Here is a 7744-nt window from a genome sequence, read left to right as displayed (position 1 = left end):
GCATGAAGCTTGAGAAGTATGGACAATGGATTGTAGTGGAAAACATGGATACATGTAGCTAGGGAAGTAGGCAATGTTGTATGCTTTGGAATCATGGAGATGCTGACATTGAACTCTCGATTTTATATATTAATATGGATGATCTCTTCTTGCAGCATTAGTTTATTTGAATCGGTCCGGTCGAATTCTAACATTTACTCAAATAGCCAAGGTACAAAGAAAACAAATAAATAAGGATTAAATGGAACTACATCTATCAACTCCCTATCTACGACATCAGAACACTCCATCAAACACAAACAATTGTTAGCTCAATTGGTTAGCACTTCTCCTTTACCTACTTATCCTTGAGGAGGTCTACGTCAAAATCCTGGATATTACTCGAAAAACAATGATCAATCAGATGGTCCCACTTTTAAATAAAACATCAGAATTACATGGACCAAATACATTGATTATACCTAGTAAAATGAAGAAAAAAGAGAAAAAAAATCTTTTTATGAAATTACATCAGCTAGAAGTGTTGAGGGCGGCCCTATGACGTGTTTGGGTCGCCTGTTTAGACCAGCCCTAACCATGGGCTTCACCTTTTCACTAGCCTTCACAATGACCAAAAACAAGACCCTATATAGAATAACCATACCAAACAGTATGGCAAGATCAACCCACTTAGAGTAGCCCACCTCCATCTGCCAAAAATCCCTCACAATTTCCTCCCCAGTAATAGTGGCTGCACCCCCAGCTTGGATGTTGGGAAAGGAAAGTCCAATGAACTCATTCTTGTAGTAAGCTTGGTTGGCATACTTATGGAAGGTTATGTGGTACATTGGGTATCGCCACACTGGCTTCGGAAGATCATTCGGCAATCGAAAAAAGCTGGCCGATAGTATCATCGTTGCTTGAATTCCGGCACCGGTGATGATGCCCATAAGGTAATTGGGCACAATGCTAGCGACGATCACCATCATGCCCTCAACAAGCAACATCGATGCATACAACACCATAGCAAAGAAAATGAAGTGATCAACTCTGCTTTGGAGGCCAATAAGGTAGTAAGCCATGGCTGCCGGGATTACAGAGACGAGCTATATATGGTGCGGAAGAAAGCATGTTACTTATCATGAATGCAGTGACACCATAATGCCCATTTAGTCTCTCTCTTTGAAAGATCTTTGGATCAAAAAAAAAGTTGACATGTTAGTGATAACTTCATAACACATTTATGAAATAATCTATGAACAATTAAAAAATTATTTTACAACCATGAACTCCTTTGATTACCAGTGACTAGAGTTTTCACGTAGCTGAAATTACATGTCATAGTAATTGCATTTATGGCAGCTGTTTTATGTGATTACTTGGTTGTATGTAATGTTTGGCTGGCCATTACTCGCAAAAAGAACACCTTTATGATTAGCCCAAAAATTGTCGTTGTAGCCTCCATCTTGCAAAACTTGTCCAATGGCCAATTTCTATAGGACAAATTACTGTAATTAAGTAGGTTTTGGTAAATCCAATTACAAAATATTTGTCAAGCTACAAACCAAACACATGAAGTTGCTCGCTTAGAACAACCAATGTGATGGCTTGCCAAATTACATATATCCAGAACAGGTCTACATGAAAGAGTTTTGTTGAAATTGATATGTAAAATACTGATCGAGTGGAACTTGTAGAATTGAAGCTGGGATTCTAAATGCCATATTGGTGTTTTAGTTTGAATACATACTTCTATCGATCTGTGAAACATGCTGATCGTGGCGAGAGCAGAAGCAATATTACAGGAGCTTATATTACCAAGCATAGTTTGAATTCATGGATAAATAGGACTTCTGAAATTTGCAAATAATGAACATTAAGAATGCCACTAACCTTCATCTCTTCTGTAAAGGAAGGAAAACCACCAATTGCCATAAAAGTTAGGAATGATAATACGAACAGAAGCACCGAACCCCAAGCCTGGGAAGTTTAAATCTACACATCAGTTCCTTGGTTACACTTTTTTCCAATAAAGATCACTGAACTATCAACAAATACCATGTTGTTCTAAATTCAATATTGAAATATATCTAGTTCAAGGTTGAGTATTAAATCGACCTTTCTGGCTTTATTTTCTGTGCCTAAAGTTGAATTACGACACATTCATCAATTACCATTGCCCTCTTCTATGCCATTTGGATTTTTTACATGTCTATGGCTGTATGGGCTTATGATGAATAAACCGGATTTCTCTTATATAACTGCGGATCTCTAGTATTACCATAGGCACCTCTTATGCTCAAATTGTCTTTGGCCTTAACTCGGACCAAGTGATGGCAGGTTGGGAGCCAGTCATAAAACATGGTCGTTACTTGAAGGTCTACAGTTTGACCATTTAGCTACTCCATAAAATTGAAATTAGGGTAGCCTGTTAAGGCTCTTGAAAAAAATATCCTAGAAAACAAAGGTTGTAACAAGTATCCTTCAGAGTGGGGCATTTCACCTGAATTGATCCATAGCTATGTCCAATGTCATAAAACATGGTGCCAATGCATAGACACAATATAGCATAAATTACGAGTCGCAGCCAGTAGTATCCTAGATCTCTGTACATGTTTTTAAATGATCTTTTGGTGAGGACAATGCACTGAGTAGTGAAACTAGCGTGACTTCCCTTCTTCACGGCATCTCCTTCCTGCAAAAGGAAACCTCTTTGTGATAATTGATCTTGTGATTAAATCTTTGCATTCCCTTCTACAGCAGTAATGCTATGAATAATAGAATCATGGTCAAGGAAGATTCATGTAATTGACATACCAATCTGCGCATCTCAGCTACTCGCCTCTCAACTTCTTGGTGGATATTGGATAGCTTGTATGATCTTATGAGGATATCAATGGTTTCAGCAGTGGTTTTTGATTGGCTACTACAGCCTTTTACAATCTCCTAATTGGGAGAGAAGAAAAAAAACCTTAAGCACTTTTCTTTTGTATATTCAAGTTTGTTCAAGAACTTGATACAGAAGTGCACAAGGAACTGTCTAACCTCATCAAAGTCTTTGTTGATAGTTCTGAGGAAGTGATCAGAGGGGTTTCTCATGGATGGGCATGGAAATCCATTTTGACCAAAAAGCTGCAAGAGAAAATAGAATACTGAATCATTAGAAGTCAAAGGTTTGATTGCACTTCCAACATTTTCTAACCTTTATTCATTCAGTGTCATATCTTTAGGAGAATGCAAGTTTTCAATTAGACTAAATTTTTCAAAAGCAAGTTTTCAATTTTTAAAGTATATAAAGAAGACGCAGAAATTCCTCATGTAGGGTGCATATGAAATAGATTCAGCAGACATGCGACAATGTCATGGAAGAAAAGGTAAACTCAAATTGACTATTTGATCATTAATGACATAAATTTTTCCTAAATTTGAAATTAATTAAACCTGCCTGTCGTATGATTACTATATAAGATCTTGATCTTGTCTGTTTTAATGGTCCATAGATGGTTGGTTATAATAACAGTTACTGGTTCAGATCAAAAAAGTGGATAGTTCTTAGATTAACAGCCTGCTTCCAAAAATGAGCTTGAAAAATAACTGACAAAATATAAAAGCTTGAAGTATTGAATAATTTTTATTATGAAAACAGAATAATTTGAAATTTGAATCACTCTTTGATAGAGACATGGCAATGAACTACCCAGTAGTTATATATTCTATGATATCAATAGAGGATAGATAGATAGATAGATTAAAGTCGAGATATTGATCAATTAGAACAATTTGTGCTTTTATTCCAAAAAAAAAAGTTATGGCCATTATGAAACTCATGATCACCTCATTAGTTAAAGAAGCAGGTCCAAAATAAACTGTTTTGCCAGAAGATAAAAGGCACAAGTTATCAAAAAGCTCAAAAACTTCACTGCTAGGCTGATGGATCGAAGCGATAATAGTCCTTCCATGATGTCGAGATAGGTCGATGATGCAATTCACAACGTGATATGATGCAGCACTGTCTAGTCCACTTGTGGGTTCATCCAAGAAGAGAAGCTTTGGTCGTGTTAAAATCTCTATGCAAATGCTAACCCTCCTCTTCTGGCCACCACTTATTCCATTAGATGCCTGCCCTCCAATCCTTGTGTCCGTAGCATCTTAAAAGCCCATCTCCCTTATAGTCGTCTCTGCTCTCTCCTTCTCAGATTTAGACATGGAGTCTGGCAGTTGGAGCTGTGCAGAATAGTATACAGCTTCTCTCACCGTCAAAGTTGTCATGAGAATGTCATCTTGGGTCACATAAGCCTATATTAATGAGGAAAAGATCGTTTTATAAGTATGCATATCAATATTAGTTTGTTAGCATCACAAGCTTGGATGAGTATTACAAGTTTTTCACAAATACAAGGGCTACGATATCCAAGCTTTGAACCGAACTGGGCCCGGTCCACTTGACCGGCCCAGCCACCAGTTCCGGCCTCACGTGCGTTGCACGTGAGGGCACACGGTGAGGAGGTGGAGGGGATCCATCCCGAATAAGCCCGGATCCCCTGTTTTAGGGCATTCTCCTCCTCCCCTTTGAGACCACTCGAGGTAGAGCCGCCATGCCCGAGTTCTTCCTCCTCGGGCTGCCGGCGGAGAGAGAGAGAGAGAAAGAGAGAGAGAGAGAGAAAGAGAGAGAGAGAGGGCTTTGGGTCTTCTTCAGTACGAGGGGTCTTCTTCTTCCTTACCGCCGGAGAGGAAGAAAGCTGCCGGACTTTCGTCGGGGCTGAGGTAAGGCCTTCTCCTCCTCTCTTGGTGATTAGCCATGATGTGTTGAGGTTTTGGAACCGGCCAATCGCCGGAAACTTGGGTCCAAAAAAATCGGTCGGCCGAGTGCTCCGCCGCTGGCCTTGTTCGCCGCCGCCGCCCGCCGCCGGGAGTAGCCGGGCTTGCTCCGCCACCTCCTGCCGCTGTCAGAGCCGGCCACCACGGCCGCCCTTGGGCTCGACCGAGAGGGAAGAAGAAGGGGGCGGGGGGTCACGGATCCCCTATTTCGCTGAAGGGGAAGGAAGAAAGAAGTCGGGAGAAGTTTCTGGAGAAGAAGAGAAGAAAAGAAAAAGAAAAGGAAAGGAAAGAAAAGAAAAAAAAAAGAAAAAGAAGGAAAAAGAAAAAGAAAAGAAGGAAAAAAGAAAAAGAAAAGAAGGAAAAAGAAAAAAAATGAATAAAGAGAGGGGGTGGTTTATGGGTATGAACCCGAACTCGGGGTGCTAGGCACTTCTGTAGGATCAGCCATGGAAGAATATTAAATTTAAGTTTTTGTATACATATATTGTGATGAATTTTAAAAGAAGAATATGATTTTTGGATATTAGGTTCTATGAGGGATTTACGGAATTAATTAGATTTATTGTGAATCGAGTTCGCAAGATAAGTGATGTAACCTCTTTACTAGATTTATCGGCAAACTAAATATCTGTTTTACAAATCGAATTATTCGTGATTTCGAATTTGATGCATGGATTATATGTATATTTTTAGAATATTGTATGGTTCTGATTGAACGTATTTGCTTCATATTTGAATTGTATTTAATTGCTTTGACATTGTACTTTTCGGCTTGGAACACTGAACATAATGTAAGAAAAGATAATGACTTGAAATAGATTCCGACTTGTAGTCGGGCTATATTGAGGACCCTGCCAATGGAGGCTAATACATTGGTACCGCAAGAAGAATAGTCGGTGATATGACCCTGCCACAGGAAACATATGGCTATAGTTCCTGGCTGTTGAGTTGAATCTGATAAATTGAAAGAAATTAAGATACGAACGATATTTGATTTTGACACTGCATGTTTTCATGACTGAAATATGAAATAGAAAACTAATTGAACTTCGACCTGGCTTTGTTGAGGACCCCGCCAATGAGGGCAGATACGTTGGCAATTGACTATCTTGAAGGACTCACCGCAAGAAGATTAGTCAGTGTTGATGACCCTGCCACAGAAAACATGTGGTCATAGTCCAGGATCGACAAGATGAATTGAATATATGAAAGAATCTCGAAACCGTGAAAAGAATCTTAATAATTTAAGAAATATTTGACTTGTACCTTGGAACTGCATATATATTTATTTTCTACATATTATTGCTTGATTTATCTAGTTAGAGTGTTCATTACTTATTAGGCTGTTTAGCTCATTATACAATTTCTTGTTGTTTTACAGATTCCGCAAACTAGTCTATTGGGGATTCCAAAATAGGAGAGCGACTAGAAGGATTGTGGCACAAGTTATCTTAGATTTGGGTTATTTAAATGGATTTTTTGCATGGATACCCTTCTAAATATCGAATTTTGCGTGAATACCCTTTCAAAATTGATATGTGCATGTATACCCTTGTAAAACTCTGTTATTGTACAAATACCCCTAACAGAATAGTTATTCTAACGGCGTTAAAAAAGTGATATTTATATTAATTAAAAACAAAATAAAAATTTAAAATGATGTTATTATCCTCCCCCTCCCCCTCCCCCCGGTGCCCGGCTTCAGCACACCCGTGCCCGGCCTCCCCTCCCCTCCCCTCCCCCCCCCCCGTGCCCGACTTCCCCCCCGGCCCCCCGGGTATCGGGATCCCGATCGCGGGCGTTCCACACAGCTTTTCTTGTGCCAGAAGAAGAAGAAGAAGACAGGAGCTCCACACAGCTGTGCTCTGCTTCAGAATCTCTTGGGCCCAGAAGAGAGAGAGAGAGAGAGAGAGAGAGAGAGAGAGAGAGAGAGAGGACTGCTGGTTTGAGTTGGAAAGAAGGTGGCTTGTCTAAGGACCAGAAATAATGCTAAGTAGGTGGCTTTAACAGCACTGAGTTGGTGGTAATGGAAACAGGAAAAGAGAAACAAAATCAGGATAAAGGCTTCACAAAGCCACCTAAAATCCAGCAAAACTCAGAGAAATGAGTTTGCTTTGTGATAACAAGTAAGAGAGTCTCTTCTTTTTTGTGTGTGTAGGTGGTGGTACTATTCGTCGTTTTTAAGTGAATTTATGGCGGGTTTTCAAGGCAGACAGGAAGGAGATATGGGTTTCTTAGGAGCTTGTTAGCTTGCTCCCATGGCCTTATTATTCTCTAAAGGGATGGGAAATGCCAGCCAATGAGGAGGAAAAGCCCTAAGGGGAGTAGAGTTCAAGTGTGGAAGGATAGCAACAAGCATAGGTTCACAGAATCCAAAGGAACCTCGGCCCGTCAGGATTCTCTCTCGATCTATTACACTGTTGATACCTCTGGTGTCTCGGTAGCTGGCTCCGGGTCAGGGAACTCGGCACGTAAAAATTCAAGAGCACTCCATCGCTGCTGCTGCCGCAACTGCCCCTGCTGTTCCTCCGCTTCTCTCTCCTTAACAGCTGATGACGCTCGGTTGGTTTCTCCTCCTGGGGAAGTCTTCTTCTCCTCCGCAGCTGAGTGCCGGCAGCCGATCCTTTCTCGACGAGGTTGGTGAGCGAGAGCTCGTACTCCGACTCTAGGAGGTCTCGCAGGAACCTGAGGAGCTCTTCTCGACCCTTGGCTATCTCCCGCGCCCTCGCTGATAGAGGAGCCACCCCAAAGCCCTCCATCTTTCTCCCTGGGAACCAGAGAGCCGCTGGGCTTGCAGCTGTGGGAGGGTAAGGCACCCGCGAGGGAGGGGGGGTGGTGTGTGCTGAAGCCGGGCACCGGGGGGAGGGGGAGGAAGGGTGGGAGGGAAGAGTAAGAATAATATGGTCATTTTAAATTTTTATTTTATTTTTAATTAATATAAATATAA

At 40.9% G+C, this 7744-nt stretch overlaps 1 pseudogene; it reads right to left on the bottom strand.

The window, feature by feature from the left end:
- Positions 1 to 390: 390 nt before the first annotated feature.
- On the bottom strand, positions 391 to 4379 carry LOC120106083 (annotated as a pseudogene).
- Positions 4380 to 7744: the final 3365 nt, after the last annotated feature.

The sequence above is a fragment of the Phoenix dactylifera genome, unplaced genomic scaffold, assembly GCF_009389715.1.
Source record: "Phoenix dactylifera cultivar Barhee BC4 unplaced genomic scaffold, palm_55x_up_171113_PBpolish2nd_filt_p 000452F, whole genome shotgun sequence".
In the NCBI taxonomy this organism is placed as follows: Eukaryota; Viridiplantae; Streptophyta; class Magnoliopsida; order Arecales; family Arecaceae; genus Phoenix; species Phoenix dactylifera.
The sequence above is the reverse complement of the archived record's forward strand: the minus strand, read 5'-3'. Positions and strand labels throughout refer to the sequence as shown.